The sequence below is a fragment of the Cydia pomonella genome, chromosome 10 (genome assembly GCF_033807575.1).
Source record: "Cydia pomonella isolate Wapato2018A chromosome 10, ilCydPomo1, whole genome shotgun sequence".
NCBI classification, from domain to species: Eukaryota; Metazoa; Arthropoda; class Insecta; order Lepidoptera; family Tortricidae; genus Cydia; species Cydia pomonella.
The window spans coordinates 5,921,252-5,942,573 of NC_084712.1; the positions used below are offsets into that span (position 1 = coordinate 5,921,252).

The window sequence follows — 21,322 nt, forward strand, 5'->3', positions numbered from 1 at the left end:
ATTAGTACGTTTTCAGTACTATAGGATCTTAAGAGCTCCATCGCTTTGACTTCCAAAAATTAAAGGTTTCGTAGAAATCATCGAAAATAGTATCCAATAATTCGTAGGTACTGAAAGCAACCCATTGTATGTTATATGAGCGCAGCTGAAATAGCCTGGTGTTAGAACAACTGTCAAAATTAAATTACGAAGTATTAAATTCAACTACAACTAAAACTCCTTGGATCAAAGGTTAATCATAGGATTCATAGGCAATTAATACAATCTAGGCTGCCACGTAAGTTAAACTGCTTATCAACGTTAAATGAGGCAATAAATACTAGACACGTGTACATTAAGATCGTTATCGGAGATCAATCATTTGACTACGGCTATTAATTTAAGGTAATTATATTTTTTTTACTTGTCGTACAGTCAGCCTCAAAAGTACATAGCGAATCAGATTACGCGTCAAAAGTACTTAGTACCTAACCATTTTTTTTTTTTTGATGACCCAGGGGGAATCCGTTATGGATCCCACCGGCCCGGGAGAAGCCGAGTGGGTATGTCCGACTCCCACGGACTAAACCCCCTGGGGTGTTCCGGCGCTCGCTTTGTTGACGGGGTTTCGGGAACACGGTTGCAGGCCACCGATACCCTGCCGGCGTTGCCCTTGCGGGACCATCTTTTCGGGCTGCTCGAGCAGCCTACTTCGCTGAAGGCACCTCGGAACACGCGAGGGCCTTCCAGCTCAGACCCTCTTCAGGCGGGTGATGGAACTCCCGACCCATCACCCGTAGGGTCCCATTAGGGTGGCAGCATTCGGGCCGCAAAGGCTCTTCGCCGCCTGCCCGGCCTCCTGCGGCGCTGAGGGAGCGAGCTCGCATCATCCTCGCGTGTTCGCTCTGCCGCCTCCTTCTGCGTCATGACGGTGACACTGAAGGAGGTCACTGCCGCCCATGCCTCCTCACTGTCCACCATGCGGCGGATTAGCGCCGGCAGTGAGAGGTCGCCTCCTATAGCCGTGGACAGGACAGCGCGAGGCTCCGCCCACGCAGGGCACTCTTCGCGCGTGTGCTTGGCCGTATCCACGGCTCCTCCTCCACAGTGGTGACACGCCGTTGTCGGCTCTCTTCCCACCCTCTCACACAAGTACCAGCCGAAGCAGCCGTGCCCCGTCAGGAGCTGTGTGAGATGGAAGGAGGGTGCGCCATGTTTGCGTTCGACCCATTCCTTCAGAACGGGCCGAATAGCAGCCACCAGGTCCCGGCTAGCTCCCGGGATCTCTAAACGCTCCGACTTAGTACCTAACCATGTCTAACCTCATCATTGGCCTCAGCATCTTGACTGCGCCGTCGGAGATCGGAGGTGCTGCACATATTTTCCTGTGGCTGTAAAGTTCATCGCAGCACGGCACTTCCTGCCACAAAGATTACAGGTGAAGTTAGTTAGTTAGTTATTGCTTCTGAGCATTTTCCGCAAATCGACAACCATTGTGCCTCTTTTGCGTGAAACGAGGTAGCGCTACTCTAACCACCCCAGCTCCTCCACATCGCAGATGAAGCGCGAATCTGAACCTAGTCTCGTACCTACCTACCTACTACGGTTTAACAGTTTGACAAAAAGATATATATATATGTCTAGATATCTACATATTGCTCTACAGCAATTACATAGACTGTAACAGATACAACAAAATATAGTAGAAACCTTTATATTTCAGTTCCACACTACAACATAATTATAGTAGAAACCTTTATATTTAAAGGTTGGCATGGGTAGTATTAAAACAGCTAGATAAATTTAGATTTTATTTAAGATGATTCGTATTTGAGGTTATCAAGTTTTTAGTGCGAAATGTATTATCTTGGTGTCAATGTTCAGTTCATGATTACGAATATAAACATAAAAACTCATTATCATCTTACATACTTACATATGGCAAATACATACGGAAAAAGGTTAAATGATTGTCTAGTCTGTTTTTATTTTTACTCTGGAGTAATAACATCCGCTACCTTATCTTCCTTCTTCAAATCATAATGATACAAGTTTTTGGCACGATAATTAATACATATGTACCCATATGACCGGCCAGTTAATCTAATATAGCTCTTATTTTATATAGCTAAGGTCCCTTGATTCTTATAATTAAAAGAATAAGTACATCTAATTAAATCCAGAACCGATCGGAGCACATACTTGCGTGACATCAGATATTACGTGATCTCAGTCGTCTAAAAAACGTACAGCGGGCAACACAAACTCAACCATATTAATACCGCAGTGGGAACTAAACTTGTGCTAATTTGTACAGTGTACCTCAGATCTGGTTTTGCGGTAGCAAGAAACTTGAGACGTGAGTTGGTGACTTGGTTAGATAGCGTGTCCATTGTGCCACATTTATTTGTCGCGAATTTTTCTGTGGCATTTAAAATTCGTGGCATAGATTTATTTGACCTAGACATTGATGCCACAGTAGAATATAATTAGAAGCGATGGTGTAAAACTGTAATAGCCAACATGTGTGAACAGGCGAACACGGATCGGAAGAAGGCGCACGGGAGCAGGACAAGAAAAGAACGCCAAATAGACAATAGCCAATAAAAACTAGAATGAAGTTAGAGAATGAAAAAAAATCCTCATTTAAAACAATTGCACGCAAGCGGATGACTTTATTTATTACGAAAGTGCGTTTTCAAAATGTATTCTACTGCATTGTACATAATTATCTCTAATCCATGCTAACGTGCTTATATGTATGTATATCGAGTGGTGTCGGGATTAGAACGACTTGCTGGTTAACGCCAGCGTATATTCACTATCAGCCATAATAAATCGTGCCTGCATCACCATCACCGCAAAAAAGTTTGCAATGACACTTAAAGTGACTCTAGTGTTTATTTTATACACGACAACAGCTCCACATACACCACGCAATAGTTTGCCCGATAAATATTACGACAAGCCGTCAGCAAGCAAACAGCAGAGACGTGCACGACTAGTTTGCACTCATTCATAAATAAAACATACTTTTTCTGCATCGGCAATGATCCAACATCAAACAGCCATCGCTTAAAGCCTGCATTCACGTTACGACACGTAAGCCCAAATTAAGATCCAAATGACAGTGAGTCGATGACAGATTACATCTTAATTAACGCGAAATTCTGTTTCCCAAACGTTATTGGATTATAGCTCCTATTTCTGCGTGTATATGTTCAATATAGCTCGGATTGTTTGGACAGTTCGTGTCGTTATTGTTTACCAAGATGGCGGACGGGCGTTAAATATAGAATTTATATCCACAAAAAAGTAATGCTATAAATTTGCTGCAACATAACATTGACCACGTAACGTAGCTAATGATTATAGTGTTGCCGTTAAAACGTTTAATGACCGTGTTAGTTTGAAACGGTTGTAAGTTTAATGTGAACACAGCCATAAAGATTTAAAATTAAGATGAGACCTGTGCTTTGGGGAAATCGAGTCATTTATAAGGAGACGCGTTAAAAACACTCGCTTCGCTGCATGTGGTGCGTTGAGATAAAGCTGCAACAAATCGCATGTCATGATCGAACCATACATGGCACGCACCGTTATGATCCATCTGCTGTTGTTGAAGCACGAGTTTTTTCTAAAACAATCTCTATTCCTTTGAGACTTGGAACTATATCCTTGTAAAGGAAATGTAAAGTTATCGTGGTAAATGTTAGCGCGACGACAAATTGGGTTCGAAGGAACGGCCTCGAGCTAATGGAGGCGATTTGGTTAAGCTCTTGAGCATATTAATTGTGAGCAGATTTTTAAGACCTGGGCGTTTGCTAATGCGTTAAGGTCATTCTTTAAAGTAACAATAACAATTATAAATAGTATTAAGCAGATCGTCAAATACACATTGTATAATTTCGTACCTTTTTGAACAATACAGGCCCGAAAACTGATCCTTGAGACAGTTCTGTTTTATTGTCAAACGATTGCAAACTCTCATAATCTTAACAAAATATTGTCTCTGTGAAATATGATTAAAGTAAAGAAAAAAAACTGTGTGGGAATATAATTTATTTAGCACAAAGATCAGATTTCTTCATGCCACACCTTGTCAAAAGCTTGTTTTACGAATAGGTAAAGTAGTATTCTTTGTTTTATTTTTAAAAATCTAGTGTATGCTCAGTTATATTAGTATGCATGCAAGCCACTATCACATTAAAGTAGGATTCTCATAACGTTATATACTTTATTATATTTGCGAAAAGGTGACCGTCAACACTTGTTATTTAACTAAGGACTGTCCGTGTCAAGAATATAAATAGGTCAATTACTGCAGTAATTAATAATGGGAATATCTGCTGTGAGACAGCAGTTTGTTGGAGCTGCGGCAGAAACTTGACAGGCCTTGTAATTGAATTCAGCCTGAAATCCGTTTCTAGGTTATTCTGCTCGGGCTTTATTCCAATCGCATGCCGAGCAGAGGCTCATTTCTATATTAGGCTATATAATAATATTATTAGAGAGAGAGAGAGAGAGAGAGAGAGAAGAATAACACATCTTTGCACATCTTTAGTTGTTACGGATCTTGAAGCCCCGGTCACACTAGTTCTTTTGTGGGAAGAATCCGCGTTCGCGCAACCAATTAGAATATTCCATCTACAAAAGGGTCTATTTTACTACAACGTCGTTGTCGGTTGCGACGTTCTAGAGAATTACAGAGCTATTCAAGTGTGAAATTCAGGCGATTAATTATTGTTGAAACGGAGCAGTTAATTTATTAATGTTTGTACCATTTACACAAAACTTAGTGTACCCTTCGCTTAAATGGGATACTTTTGTTTAATGGTACTTACCTACTCTTTTGTGTTAGAGAGGCTTATTTAGAGCTGAAGCATATTTCGATGCGCAGAAAACCCTTATAATATACCCAGAAAAAAAACAAAGCTCACAACAATTAAACGGCTTTTACTACAATACAGCTTGAAACACTTTCAATATTCAAGCTAATTAATGACATACATATAATAAAAACGTATAGGCGAAGGGTTCATAGACCTTACACTCGTTGTTTTACTCCCAGACAAATATGTTACACTAAACAAATGACAATTTTAATCCTTGAGAAAATGAAGCTCCTTCTATTCCCGACGTCAAGTTTCATACGTAAAGACATTAGCGGCAAAAAGCTATTAAATAATTAATAGAAACAGGCGTTACTTTGCGGAAATCCATGCTAATTAAAACAAGAAATATTACTTTGCTTATCCGCGAGAAAATTACGTGTTAGTCAATCAGTGCTAATTATTATTATTATTACGGGTTCTTTAAATATCTCAGTACACAGAGTACTGGCGTAATGAAGTACACGGGCCAAGGCCAAGTGCATTTCATATTTTAAAAAAAAAATGTAGTTTCTGGTCTAGGTCTGTGTGGCTATATCATTCTGTAAAAAATTTCGGGTGATTCGGCAAGTATTCAGAATTACAGCTTTCTGCATAACAATGTAAGACGATGGAGGTAATGACAGGGATTTTAAGGAGGTGTGTAATTGAGGCGGGATGACACCTGTGGTAGACAAAACAATGGGTACTATGGTAACGTTGTTTAGCTTCCATATCCGGGTTATTTCTTCCTTTAAGTCGGTGTATTTGGATAATTTTTCAGCTATTGTACTTTGGATGTTATGGGTGTTAGGGATGGCTATGTCTATCAAAAGGGCTGTTTTCTTTGTTTTGTCTACCACAGTTATATCTGGTCTATTATAATGTGTGGTTCGGTCTGTTAGTATAGCTCTATCGAAGTACATTTTATAAGTATTATTTTCCAGGACATTAACAGGTGTGTATTTGTAGTAAGCAGTGGTTGGAGGATGGATCAGGTGGTATTTAAGTGCAAGTTTTTGGTGAACTATATTTGCTACCTGGTCGTGCCTGTGCTTATAATCAGTTTGTACTATTGCTCTGCATGCTCCGGTTATATGCTGAATGGTTTCTGCTGAACTGCTGCACTTCCTGCATAAATCTTCGGCTCTGTTTTTAATTATGTACTTTTGGTAATTTCGAGTCTCAATAACTTGATCCTGGATGGTCATGATGAAGCCCTCCGTCTCTGGGAAAAGTTCGCCACGATTCAGCCATGCGTTCGACGCCACTTTGTCGACATTTGGTTGGCTTAAATCGTGGCGGTGTCTTCCGTGTAGGGACTTTGCGCTCCATTCAGCTATTTTGGTTCTATGGTCTGTTAGAAATTCAGTTTTTTGGGTAGTTCTGTCTTTCAGGTTCAAGGGCGTAAATTGGCGGTCGTTCTGTTCTATGGCTTTATGGATGGTACAGGAAACTGACTTTTGGTGAAAATACTTTCTCAGTGTCAATATTTGTTTGTTATGGAGGTTTGTTATATCTATAAGCCCTCTGCCGCCTTCCTTCCTTGGCAGAGTCAGTCTTTGAAGGCATGATCTAGGGTGGTGTTTTCTGAACTTAGTCATCGTGGTATGTATTACACGCTGCAGAGATTTGAGGTCCGATTTATTCCATTATTATTATTATTATTATTATTTTATTATTTATTTATTCATAAACAATATTTACATTGTGTTTGAATTTTGAAATATAATTATTATAAAACTACTTAAAACTACATGAACGAAAACAACAAACATGCAACTAATATTAAAATTAAAACAAAAACACGAAAAGTAACAAAATGGGAATTAGGAATTAATTACAATATAAATGTAGAATGTCAAATTGTAAATTTAGAAAATGAAAACACTATTATAATTTTATATGTTAAAAATTTAGTTAATTCACAAATTCCTCTACCGAATAGTAGCACTTCTCTACCAAGAAAGACTTCAACTTATTTTTGAAAATTTGGCTATTTGTGACTGACTTTAACTCAACAGGTAACCTATTAAATAGTACAGTAGCCTGGTACCCTGCAGCGTGCTTGACTACTTTGAGTCTGGTACTCACGATCTGAGGTAAGTCTCTTCGCCTTGAAGCTAAACGTCTATCCCTCTGTTCTATAGTTTCAATCAAGTGCAATTTTTTAACCAAGTCCGTGAGTATAATCAGTATATATAGGCTGGGAACAGTTAAGATTCTGAAGTCTAAAAAGTAAGGTTTACATGGAGTCTCCTGTGGTACCCTTGCCATTACTCTAATAGCTCTTTTCTGCGCAATGAAAGCAGCATGTACATTATATTTGTAACTATTGCCCCAGAGTTGGATACTATAACGCAATTTGGATTCGACCAGTGCATGGTAAACCATTCTCAGTTGAGTCTGTTGCAACTCATCCCTAAGACTTCTGAGTGCATAGCATGCGCAATTTACTGCGTTTATCACAGCAGATAATTCAGGCTTCCAATTTAAATAGGAATCAATATACACCCCTAAAAATTTGGCAGCCTCCACCTGCTCTATCTTATCGCCCTCAAGGGAAATCTGCAATGCATCTTTATTTTTGGCTGTGGTTCTAAATAACATTACATTGGTCTTTTTGGCATTTAGTTTCAAATTATTAGCCTGAAACCACCTCGTGAATGTTCCCAGAGCATAATTAACCTTAATGTTTAATTCTGGTATGCTACTTCCAGATATAACGGCATTCGTATCATCCGCAAAAACAACTAAGGTGGTGTCGGGGACATTATCTTCAATGTAATTAATAAGATCATTTGTAAAAACAATGAAGAAAGTAGGGCCTAATATGGAGCCCTGTGGAACCCCTCTGTGTGCGTTAGCAATGCGTGATCTGTGGACTTTTTCATGTTGATCATGGTTCCACTGTATTTCTACAAAGAGCTTTCTGTTTGTTAAATACGCCTGAAATAGGGCCAGCGAGTTGCCTCTGACTCCATAGTGCTCCAGCTTCAATAGCAGTATGTTGTGGTTGACCATATCAAAAGCGGAGCTAAGATCCAGCAGAACTCCCGCCACTTTTTTCTTGTGGTTAAGTTGGCCAACTACATCAGCAATGAGAGTGCTAATCGCGTCATTTGTGCCTCTACTCTTCTGATACCCGAACTGTCTCTCATTTATGATTTTATTCATATATAGATGCCTAGTGAGCCTGTCCTTCATGACCCTTTCAAGCAGCTTAGATAGTATAGGTAAAAGTGATATGGGCCTATAGTTTTTCTGATCAGTTTTCGAACCCTTTTTGTGCACTGGTAAAATTTTAGCTATCTTGAATTGGTCTGGAAAGACAGAATTTTCAACGCACTGATTAAAAAGATGTGCTAGTGGACCCGCTAGGATATCAATATTATCTTTGATAATCGTGATTGGGATACCATCATACCCGCTCGATGTCTTGGATTTTAGTTTCTTGACCATCACGATAATTTCCTGTGGGTTCACCTGCTCAAACACCATGTCATTTTCTACTCTTTCAACGTGTGTACGAAGTATTGACAGAGCAAGATTACCAGTGGTATCTGAAACACTTTCTTCACAGAATTGCTCCAGGAACATTGTACAAATAGCGCTGGGACAGTTTACAATTGAGGATTGCCCATTTGGATCTTCATTTTTTAATAGCATATTTACGGGCGATTTACCGGTACTTTTGTTGCGGTGTCTGTTAACTACTTTCCAAATCTGTTTTGATGAGTTCTCTGCTTTTTTTATTTGAGTCTGCACCGCCAATTTCCTGGCATGCCTGATAACACGCCTGTAAATATTTAGGTAATTCTTTGCGTAACGTGCTATTGATTCAGATCCAGAATTTTTACCGGCCGTCAAAACGCGCTTCATGCAACTTGAAACCTTAATCCCATTGGTGATCCACTTAATATGGTTCCCCTTTGATATGTCTATTCTTATCTTTTTCTTTTTAAAACATTCTCTAAATATTAAGTTGAACTTTGCAATAAATGTATTCACACCAAAGTGTGCCCAATTTTCAGTCAATATTTTTTGTCTAAATTTCATATTCTCTGAGCGACTGAATTTTCTTACCTCCTTCCAAATATATTTCTTTGCCACCTTATTTTTTTTGTCTCCGTTTACAGCAAAAGAAACAAGAAGGGCTAACCCGTTATACTTACTTGCGTATTTTTACATGCAATTAATGTTCCCACCCTCCCACCGCAAAAATAAATACGCAAATAAATATAACAACCCACCACCAAAAGTACAAAACTCGACACGTGTTTCGCCTCTCTACGAGGCATCCTCAGGAGAAAACCTATTTATTTGCGTATTTATTTTTGCGGTGGGAGGGTGGGAACATTAATTGCATGTAAAAATACGCAAGTAAGTATAACGGGTTAGCACTGATTGACTAACACGTAATTTTCTCGCGGATAAGCAAAGTAATATTTCTTGTTTTAAAAAGCTATTAGAAAATTTATCTCACGTACAATGGCTCATATATCATTAGACAATTTATTTTAAAATACACACGGTTTTCACTACATATCTAAAAAGCTAGTTTTATCAGAACTGAAATATGTTTTGGAACTTATGTATTTGGGATAGGATTCAAAATTGTGTATTTTTTTGTTTTAGTGCACGGGGGGATAAATCATTCTTCTGCCCTAGCGTGTCTAGACTAAGGGACAATATGCGGCGCCTCACGTACGTACGCTTAGCAGTAAGTGTTATTGCCTTTTTCAATGTATTTGCAAAAAGGGTAGACTGTCTCGGAACTGATTGTTAGATTGTAGATAGGAAATCTTAGGATACCTAGGGGTATTGAGATAATGAGAATTGCCAGAGCTCATCTAGGGGGGCGGGTTTAGGGTCGGCAACGCGCATGTAACTCCTCTTGAGTTGCAGGCGTACATAGGCTACGGAGAATGCTTACCATCAGGCGGGCCGTATGCTTGTTTGCCACCGACGTAGTATAAAAAAAATGAGGAATTTCAAGAGTTATGGAAGCGGTTAAAGCTTCCAGCTCCTGAACATTTCAGTCCTGAATACGTTAATAACTTCCGCCTTCGGACAGCATTTTATAATAATTGATATTCTAACAAGATTCAGTGATCAGTGTTTGCATTTAGAAGAATAAGAATGTATCTCAAAAATACACCTGAGAATTTATCTCAGACCTCCAACCTTATAAATTTCCCGTGGAGTGGAATTCTATATCTGCTGTTTTCATATAGCGTACGATTGAAATCTGAGCCGTTTATTTTTAATTTTTCGCAGCGGTTTATCTAAACAGCATAACTTTCACATACTTTCAACAGGTGATTGAAGAAATCCTGTCGACGGTCTAATGAGCACATTCGTTCCACAACTCCTTAAACCGCGAGACGAATTGTGAAGGCTTGTTTGTTCAGCTAATAACTATAGTTCTCAGAACCACTTTCCCGTGAAACGTATTTGCATACGCAAAATTACGGCGCTTACTAGAAACACTTGACTTACGGTAAAAAAGTGTGGTCTTTTAGTAAAAACCGGGTTATGAAAAGATGGACATCTAAAAGCTTTTTTGCTCTGGAGTACCTTATTTACCATACATTAGGTTTGCGCTCTCAATGTAAAATTTGTGTCTAAATTATATGCATCTAGGCCTCTGTGCTTTACTAACAGAATCAAGACAAAATATCATTGTCATGTCAGCCGAAACACTAACTACTGAACTATAGATCTGCATATAGTGCATCTGGAAAGGTATCTCATCCTCAAACGGCTCTTGCCGATCCACTACATTGTCCGTTCAATCTGCTGAATTAATCACATCGAGTACTCTTCCATTTCCATAAAAAAACTAAAAATTCCATCGACCAATTATTACTTATTACTACTGATGGTACTGAATCACAACTGATGCAAAGTTAGACAACCTGTGCCTGTGATATTTTCGAGTAACGGCTTATATGTACAAACTCTAAAACTACTTATGTCAAAATATCGCAAGGTGACTTTATAGTTGCAAAGATTTATTTCGATCGCGCCATACCACTTTTCGTTACATTTGCTTTTTAGATTTAGGATCTTCTTACTGGACCAGTTAAAAGATATTTGACATCAAAATGCCGTCTGTCACACTCCATACCATAACTGTACCTTTCCGTTTCCATAACTATCACAGCGGTATTTACGGGTGTCCACGAGAAAGTTCACGGTACAGATTTATTGTCTAAAGTGGCTCTATTAATTGTATACCGGTGTTCCGCTACCGGTTTACGTAAGATATAGGGATATAATCTGTTTCAGATAGTCCATATCTTGTAATCAGTTGGAAGCTTGTGTGTTGGAAGTTGGGGTCTTAAGGTTAGTTCGTCGAGCCAATCGGGACGGAAAATGAGGAGACAGCTTGCGCTTTTATGGTCGAATTACCACTATAATAATCTTAATCAACATTGTTATCCCTAGAGGTAAATATCGTTATAGCTTGAGGTTAGCTCACACTTTCTCTATTGGGATGATTCTGTAAATGTAGTTTTAGTTTAGCACTAGGCGAGCTGGCAAAAATGTGTTGTCTAAGGGTAAAGAGTAACAAGGAGGAATTACCGTCCATGGCTACCAGAGGGGTTCTAAGTGCGTTGCCGGTCTTTGCGATACGAGTACGCTCTTTTTTGAAGGTTTGAGGGTCGTATAGCTTCGGAATAACGCGGGCGAAAGTTTATTTCACAGCCTCGATGTGCGAGGTAGGAAGTTTCTGGAGAAACGCACAGTTGAGGACTGCCAACCATCTAAGTGGACACAGCGACACATCTAATTATATTTACCAATTTTCTAATACAACAAACAGAGTAAATGTGAAAACTCGCTAATTAGAGTCCTTTTTCTTGGTAGTGACAATGTACTCGTATGGCTGTGCCATACTTAACGTAGTATCGGACCAAGGTAACTCTGTAAAAATATGTCTACGTGACAGCGTGATAAAGACAGTCTTCGTAGTCGCTTAATATTAAAAAGTGACACTTATTTTATCATCTGGATAAAGCGGTCTATAATCGCAGGCTGCAGCTTTTGCAGTTATATTGTTCGGTGCCATCATAAACGCAAAATTCCTATGCAAATAGGACGTTTACAGTAGCATTTCCACCATTTAGATGTCTGTGTAATGATAGCTTAAGCGGTCTCTAGCACTTGGCGTAGATGGACTGTAGCTTGACTAAAATTTTATTGGTGACAATCTAAATTGGGTTAGTAACTTAGTACGATCTTTGACAGCCAAACATCGTTAACTATCGTGTAGCAGTAACTTCATAAATTTTGCATGCTAATTAATGGCAATACAACAACCACATTACAAAAACATTCCTCAACAGTGGTCAGAACCGTTATATCAGATCTCTTAGTTCGTAAATATAGACAAGTGTTGACAGCTCCTGTTATAATGGCCCTGATTACAGTCGAGGTGGCATCATGGGTGAGCGGTCAAACCGATAATGCAGTGGTTCCCAACCTTTTGTTCGAGACAACTAGAGAACTAATCAATAAAAATAATAATAACAAAAAAAATAATAATAATAATGGATATTATGGGCTTGCATTATATAAGCTGATACTTTTCATCCGAATATGAACTCCAGGTTTTAAAGTTCAATTGAATCGGAAGTATTCCATTGGCAGTATCCCATACACATTACTTTCGTCAGGATTCTATAATCTATTGGTTTCTCGACGTATTTCTTTAATTCCTTAGGCCTGCACCAGTATTTCCGAAAGCGACTGCCACGTGCCGTTTGAATGTCCAAGCCAGGCGGGGGACTTGGCTTTGTTGAATAATAAGTCTGCCTGTGTCCCATTTTCGACAAATACTTACTAATTATATTAAAAAAATTACGGAGTTGAGGCTGACCAAGCAAAACGTAATTTATAGAATCCTGACGAAAGTAATGTGTATGGGATACTGCCAATGGAATACTTCCGATTCAATTGAACTTTAAAACCTGGAGTTCATATTCGGATGAAAAGTATCAGCTCATATAATGCAAGCCCATAATATCCATGCAAGGCTGTTGATTGACACTATCTCTCAAAAGTAACTCCTGTGCTAGGTGTAAATATTGACTCGGAGCGGCATTCGCACTGTAAAAATACTGAATAACCTTCCAAACCACGGCCTTCACTTCACACGTGGTCCGCAGACCGCCGGTTGGCAACCTCTGCGATAAAACGTAGTGGCAATCTGCCGCAATTAGGTATGACGCGAGTCAGTAATATCGGTGCAAGGCTGCCGAGTGACACTAATATTAACATGTAACTGTAACTCATATGCTGACTATAAATTTAATCTTTACTTGAGAATCTGTTATTGATATGTTATCTTGCTCTCTCCAATTTACCTGTTTTTTTTTAATCCTAAGCTATGCTCTGCGAGCCGAACGTATAGGTTGTACTGAACGACTTTGACTGTTTTTCACTGACCAACCCCAAATTCGCGAAAACTCTGGGACACACGTGGTCTACAGACCGCTCGCTGGCGGCTTTTGCAATAATGCCATATTATGTATGACGCGAGTGGGTAGTATTTGTAGCTGGCCCCCAACGGCTTATCCTTTGTCTATTGTTAACAAAAACCGCGCGTGCCACTTACCTGCAAAAAAAGGGCCGGGTAACTTTAAGCGGTTATTTAATTAGAACTCCTATGGTAACTGAAATAAGTTTCAAAATGAATAAATGGAAAAATAATTTGTGATTTCTTGTGTGGTCCCTATACGGTTACTGAGTGCCGGCGAGTCGAATGCTGCCAAACCAGTCTAAGATGTGTCCTCGATATGCGAAACAAAGGCGCGTTATCGGAGAGCGCAACTACACTGGTTTTTTGAGCGTTGGACTAGCCCGTGCTCAGTTTCCAATTAGAATAATACGACCCTTTTTTTGCAGGTTTACGCGCGGTTTTAATTAACAATAGACAAAGGATAAGCCGTTGCGGGCCAGCTACAAAGCTAAAAACTATGCCAGTGCAAGACTGCCAATAGTGCCAATTGACACGAATATTAACTTGTATAAATTATAAGTACCTGGGCGACCGAGCTTTGCTCGGTTATAACAATTTATTGTAATATGGTGGTGTATAGATGATAATCTTAACTAAATTTTTTTACTAAATTAAACTTGTCTAAAACAATAAAAATTAAAAAATTATATATAAACTTGAACATATAAAAAAAAAACAAAAGTTAGTCACCGGACGGGATTCGAACCCGTAACACTCGTTTAGCAGTCCGCGTCTTAACTCGCTGGACCAGACGGACAGTGGCCGGCAACACGAAATTAGCGACCATATTCTGCGTCGAAAGAAAAACGCATGAAAACTCGAGAACACGGGTTTTCCCAAACATAAGACTTATCTAGATCGATTGTATACCCCCAAAAGCCCCCATATACCAAATTTCAGCGAAATCGTTAGAGCCGTATATATGTTACCGGAAATGTATGTAATCCGTCATTGTATACAATTCCTAGGAAATGTATGTAATTCCTAAAATCGCACGGAAATGTGTAAAACAAATTATATTAGACACATTTCCTAGGAAATTTATACATTTCCTAAATAGCAATCGGAAATGTAAAATAGTTGAGTGTTTTATTACAGAAAGCATTGTTTTTTATACATTTCCTAATCCGATATTGGAATTATATACAATTCCTAGGAATTTTACATATTTCCTAGGACAAGTATGTATTAAATAGTTTTTGAAACCATATTTTATACATTTCCTAAATAGCTTCGGAATTGTATAAATTTCCTAGGATTTGTATACAATTCCTATATTTCATACATTTCCGGTAACACAATTCCTAGGAAATGTATGTAATTCCTAAAATCGCACGGAAATGTGTAAAACAAATTATATTAGACACATTTCCTAGGAAATTTATACATTTCCTAAATAGCAATCGGAAATGTAAAATAGTTGAGTGTTTTATTACAGAAAGCATTGTTTTTTATACATTTCCTAATCCGATATTGGAATTAAGTATATACAATTCCTAGGATTTTTACATATTTCCTAGGACACGTATGTATTAAATAGTTTTTGAAACCATATTTTATACATTTCCTAAATAGCTTCGGAATTGTATAAATTTCCTAGGATTTGTATACAATTCCTAGATTTCATACATTTCCGGTAACATATACAAGAATTGCTCGTTTAAAGGTATAAGATTATAAGTGTCTCTTTGCTCGGAGCGTCATTAGGTAAAATCTGTTAGGTAGGATTTTTTACTCTTAGTTGCGTCTACGAGGTACAGGTGCAGGTTATAGTGAACAACTTTACGTATGGGGTGAACCTCCAAATCATAAAATCGTTTATACAGTGAGCAGAATAAATAACAAAGCGAGCTAAACAAAGATGTGCTCATTTTGACCTGTTAAACTGTTTTTGCTGCTGACTCTTAGGTCAAATTTTAGCAAACTTTTTAAGTCTCCATTACACCCCCTACAGGTATTGCTCTTTAAATCATGCACTTATCTCAAGTTATCAAAAGATCGACTAATGTACGCATGATCAGATAAAAATGAAGATGAGCTACTCGTCTATTAAATAAACAAGTTAATCCGAGTTTTATGCGCTCACAGTATAAGCAGTTTGCGAAGAGAAACGAGAATAGTCTTAATTACATCTCTATAAGCCCGCTAGCCACTTACTGGCTTGAAGAGCAACACGACTACAGCTAAACTACACTAAACAGTATAGTAAAATTAACAAACTATAGGCCAAAAGCTCCCAACTATGGTCCAAAATTAACTAAAGTGCAGGCGTGGCTATTATTTGAGTATCGTAGATCTAAGTGAATACTTTGTAACCTAAATGGAAGCATAAACTCAGATAAAACCTTAACCTTGATATTGATACTTAATCACCCTAACAGGTCCACAGTTGTAGTACAGCAGCAGTGCAGCATGGTTCCATTTTTATCACTTGTCACTATGCCCGTCACTTTCGCGCTTACATACTTGTTAGAACGTGACAGGCATGTATGATAAAGAGCTTACCATCTTAGCACTACTGGACTATAGTTGAGTACTGGATTTCAAAAGCTTCATATCAATGTCCTATTAGGCCTTGCCTAATTCTGACACCGTGATAACGGACGCAAATCACGCATAATCTTACGAGGTGGTTAATTCAAACTTGGCACAACCGTTCAGAATTTTCATTAGCCTGCGACTATAGAATGCAATTTATCATTTTGGGAATGCATTATTTTAGGACAAGTATTGATAAATGTTTACATTTGAAGTCCTCATCTTTAGGACTCGGATTAATTTGTTAGTCTAGTCATATGTCGAAACAAGACTAGTGTCTCCTGTAGAATCTCGAGTTCATTTTAGAGAAGGCGTACCTACCTAATGAATTTCAAGATGCATTTCCTTCACATACAATACAATCACTGCTCTTCGTTAGAATCTTACCAACTCAGTGTAAATAACATGATAAGTTTACAATTAATTCTTAAAAATTAAAAACATTCTTATTTACTAAGGTATCAATTTGGAGTGTATCACAAGCTTGAATACTCCAAGTGACCTGTGACTGTCTTACATAGAGTCAACATACTGACTAAAATATTTTTACTTTGCCATAACAGTAACCTAATTGTAGCTTTCAAAGTTATATTATGTTCGTGTGGTTTCAGACCAGTTTTTTAACCTTTACGAAGATTGCTTGCAAGGTCGCTGTTTTTTCTCATAATTACGGATACGCACTATCTTCTTTTTTGTTCTTCGCACGCTTATTTCGCCACCTCCTCAGTATTTGGGCACTTTTTGCTCGGGATTCAGGATTTGATTTGCATAATTATAGGCATTGTAATCATATTATATTGGTGTTTTGTTATTTTTTAACATCCGTTCGCTTAGGAATAATTTCATGATATGATTACCAGTGATTACCAGTTAACTAAATAGGTAAGTATACACATAGGCACATTTTAAATAGTGTAAATCTAATTCTCTTCAATTTTGAAATATATTTTATTTATTTCTTTTGGTAACTAAAATAAAAAAAACTGGTCTACTTTTCTAAAACGAACGTTAAATAATTTCTCACTTGTACCTAAATCCTTATTCAAATCAAATAATACACTGACACAAATTCATATCATATTATCATCACGTGTAACATAATACCTATATAATGGACGGAGCATATAAAAAATAGTTAAAGTTAATCAAATACAAATTATATATCTAAATCCGCTTTGCGAAACTCCCATTGTGTTCGTACTCACTCGATTGTAGAAAAAACGGGGCAAGGTCGGACTCGTACTTACCTGTAAAACATAAATTTGTAATTAATGCATCTTCTTTAGAGTTAGCAAGGCTGTTAGGCCAATTCGAGTTTTAGTTATCCGATCTGTTCTGTCAATGTCGAAAGTGACGTATTTGGTTGTAGAAATTTCACTTTCGATACTGGTAGATCAGTATCATGTAGGAAACAGATCGAATAACTGAAACTCGATTTGGCCTCTATGTGTGGGTATATACAATGATATGAACTTTGAGCACTTTAGAAACCAAAAGTATAACTTCGATTAGGTTTTATGTTCGAATTTCAAAAAGATTCGTGACAGACCGATACCGATTTCGATTACGAAGGTCACTTTAATCGCTTTTATAAAGAATCGAATAGACTTCAAAATTGGGTGTTGAAATCTTTACAACGTATCGAGTTAACTGCGAACAGATGACGTCAACATGTGGTTCGTATAAAATCGGTTTTAATGATAAGATGAATGGTACGTTAATGTACTATAAGTATGTTTGAATTATGTGACATTTTTGGGGTATGAGGGCGACATGGTGTTGGCGTAACTGCGTAGTTTTTTATTGTGTTTTTATGGGTTTTACTGCGATGTGTAGCATGTTTTTGACTGTTGTGTTGTCCAGCCGTGTTGTGTAGCTTAAGCTATAGTCCGTTAGCTTCTGCCAGCGATTTCGTCTGCGTGAAATTATGATGATTGATAAAAACTGTGCTTTGTCCTTTCTGAAGCCTTATTACATAATCTCTATATCAAATTTCATCTAAATATCAGTTCAGCGGTGTTTAAGTTTGAAGAGAACAGACAGAGGTATTAATTAGTAGGGATGCGGCAATAGTAAGCTTATTCACCACTTTCAAGATGGACAGGGTGAGCCCGATGAGGTTCTCAAACAGACTGCATGTATTTTATAAGATACTACCTCAAAGTTTCTTTAGCCGATTTTTTACTCTTGAATCAAATAGAATATTAATATTAGGCAAAATGTAATAATATGTTTTGTAAGGTAATTTAAAGTATTTAGCTATTAAGGTTGACTTGCTATACCCTATTTAGGGTCCATGTTGTGACAATTTAATTTAAGATAACATCTGTATGTACCATGGAATGCAATAAATAAATGAAATGAAATGAATCAAGGAAGGATCATAAGACCGACAAGGAAAGTCGACTGACGACGCTGTTCTAGAACTCACACGCTTTATTTCGGACAATCTAGACAAAGGCAAAAGATGCTTGTCATTATACATGGACTTAGCCAAGGCTTTTGATTCTGTACATATATCATTGCTCTTGGACAAAATGGAATTGATTGGTATACGTGGCTTAGCTTTAAGCATATTCAAAGACTATCTTACCGAGCGTCAACAATGTGTTGCTTTAGGTGATGTGGTTAGTGCCGATCTACCCGTTACTTATGGAGTACCTCAAGGAAGTATCTTGGGTCCTACTTTATTTCTCATCTTTATAAATGATCTCTGCAAGCTAGACTTACAAAAAACAAAAATATTAACATATGCAGACGACACTGTACTTTTATTTGCTGAAAAATCCTGGAAAGATGCTTTTGCTACAGCTCAGGAGAGTTTCGATAAGGTGAAATTGTGGCTAGATCAAAATTGTCTTACCCTTAATGTCGATAAGACCAAATTCATAACCCATTCCATAAGAAGTTCTACCCAACCACCAGAAGTATTACAACTAGTGGCTCATCAATGTCAAACGCCTGGTACGATGCCTTGTCCTTGTCAAGCTCTTACGAAAACTACTACCATAAGATACCTGGGAGTTGTTATTGACTCTAACTTAAATTTTAGAGCTCACATATCGCAACTCAGTGGTCGGGTTCGAAAACTAATTTATGTTTTTAAAAAATTAAGACATGTTGCGGACAGTTCTTTGATTAAACGTGTTTACCAGGCCCTCTGTCAGTCACTTCTCACATATTGCATATCATCTTGGGGAGGCGCGTCTAAGTCTAGTCTTATAAATCTAGAAAGGGCTCAGCGAGCAGTGTTAAAAGTCATGCACTTCTTACCATTCTTGACCCCCACTATAAATGTATACTCTACGGCAAAAGTCCTGACGGTTAGACAACTCTTTATATTACATTCAGTCCTAAAATATCATTCGACTCTGACTTATAACAATCAACACCTATCAAGTACCCGGAGACCATATGTAGTCGGAATAAGGACCACAAAGTTTTATACTTCTTTCAGTAGAAAATTCTTTAAATTCAATGGTTCATATGTGTACAATAAAGTCAATAAGGAATTAAACGTTTATCATATGACTAAAAGGCAATGCAAGCATACTGTAACAGACTGGCTTTTAACAAAAAATTACGAAGAGACAGAGAATATTCTCAACATAATAACATGACACAACTCGGACACACACACACACACACGCACACTCACACACGCACACATACACGCACACACACACACACACACACAATCAAAGCTGTAAGCTTTGTCAGCATGCTAACTTAATTTAATAGCTTGATTTAAACTTTATCTTATTCTTGAAATATCTATTGTTGTTCCTTTTTCTAAATTGTATGCTGTTTTACTTTATTATAACATAACCTCATTATCTTTGATCATGAATCTCTTACCTTGTTATTGTAATTAATAATTATATTTAAGGGGAGGGGCACTGTTTATCCTAAATCACAGGTTCGCCTACTTAGGAAACAGACCTTCTGGTTTACTTTTAAGAATCCTTTTGTACAAGTTTTTGCTTATGAAATTAGTTTTTTTTAAGAATTCTTTTGTACAAGTTTGTTTATGAATTAAATTGTTAAATAAATTGTTAAATTAAAACTTTAATTAAGTAACATATAAGGTTACTATTGATGTAGATGTAGCAAATATTTTCTCAGCGAATGCAACATGTGTTAAGTATACTATAAATACTATAATACAAAAACGCTCATATGATTTAAAGAGAGAGCTATCTCTAAAGAGCGCATTCCCATCGAATTTTAAAAACAAACTTTACTTAACTTGTACGACTTTAATTTCGTCGAAACCTTTAAAACCGATACGCATACAGGAAAAGAAAATCGCGTGTCTTATCTAAATCCCCAGCCAATTTAAAAACCAGTAACGCCTCGCATCCGCGAAAACCGGTAAAGGCTCGAGAAAACCGGTACTGGAGATAATGCAGTCGTCTGGGGCGTTTTTGGCTAAGCATGGGGTAATTAGGAGGAATTTGCGTGGTCCAGACTGGGGCCTATCTCGGCATCGCTGCGGTGAACTTTACTCCAGTCAAAAGGTATTGCCCTAAGCGACATGAAGGCCGATTTTATTTTGTTGCCGAATTTATGTTTTCGTTAGATTTGGATACAAGTTGGCTGGCTTGAAGAGCTCCAAATTCTGACCGGAATAAATGCGAAATCAGAACATGTCCCGGTTACGAAACTACCACACGTTTTCGTAACTCTGAAGAAGATTTTTTTAGGGCATATGGTGAAATATATTTTTTATGCCAAATATGTTTTTTAGGGCATATGGTGAAATTACGCTTATAACGTAGGGAAGTCTTTATTTTCCATAAATGGCTTTTACTCCTCACTAATTTTAGAAAGGTGGATTCTGCCAATGTCGAGATTAAGACTTTTGACTTGTGAGAAGAAAATGTACGGTAAAATTTTGTTTTTTGTGGCAGGATAGGCTGGGAACCTAAAACAAACAATCTATTCATCAATTTTTTCTTGAAATCTGACGAAAAACAAAATTCCTCAACCAAATGAAAATTGCCTCATGTTAGCGCTATTTTGGGATTTTTGCTTTAGGCTAACTTTGAAATTTTATTACCATAGAATATCTATCGTCGTGTGCCTATACTAGACCTTGAACATGAGATACAATCCGACGTTTGTGAAATGGCATCCCTATTTTACAACCTTCCTAAACTATCATATCTACACCACATGCTAATTCTATATGTTCATTTTATATGGCTATGTAACTCCACTTTTTTTGTCTAGTCATTTTTGCTCTATCTCAAAAATATACCCATGAGGTGGAAGTTCCATTTTGTACCGTAAATATATCTGTGCTTTTTCGACTGGACTATTTTCAGATAGGATCAAACAAAGCGATCTTGTTTTTCAGAATACTCAACAACTTACATTGTAAAAATAACCACTTAAAATA

General features: G+C 37.7%; 1 protein-coding gene across 5 annotated transcripts in view; it reads right to left on the bottom strand.

The window, feature by feature from the left end:
* Window positions 1-21,322, bottom strand: part of LOC133521915 (caskin-2) — a 439,796-nt gene that overhangs the window by 111,352 nt on the left and 307,122 nt on the right. The gene's annotated exons all lie outside the window — the stretch shown is intronic.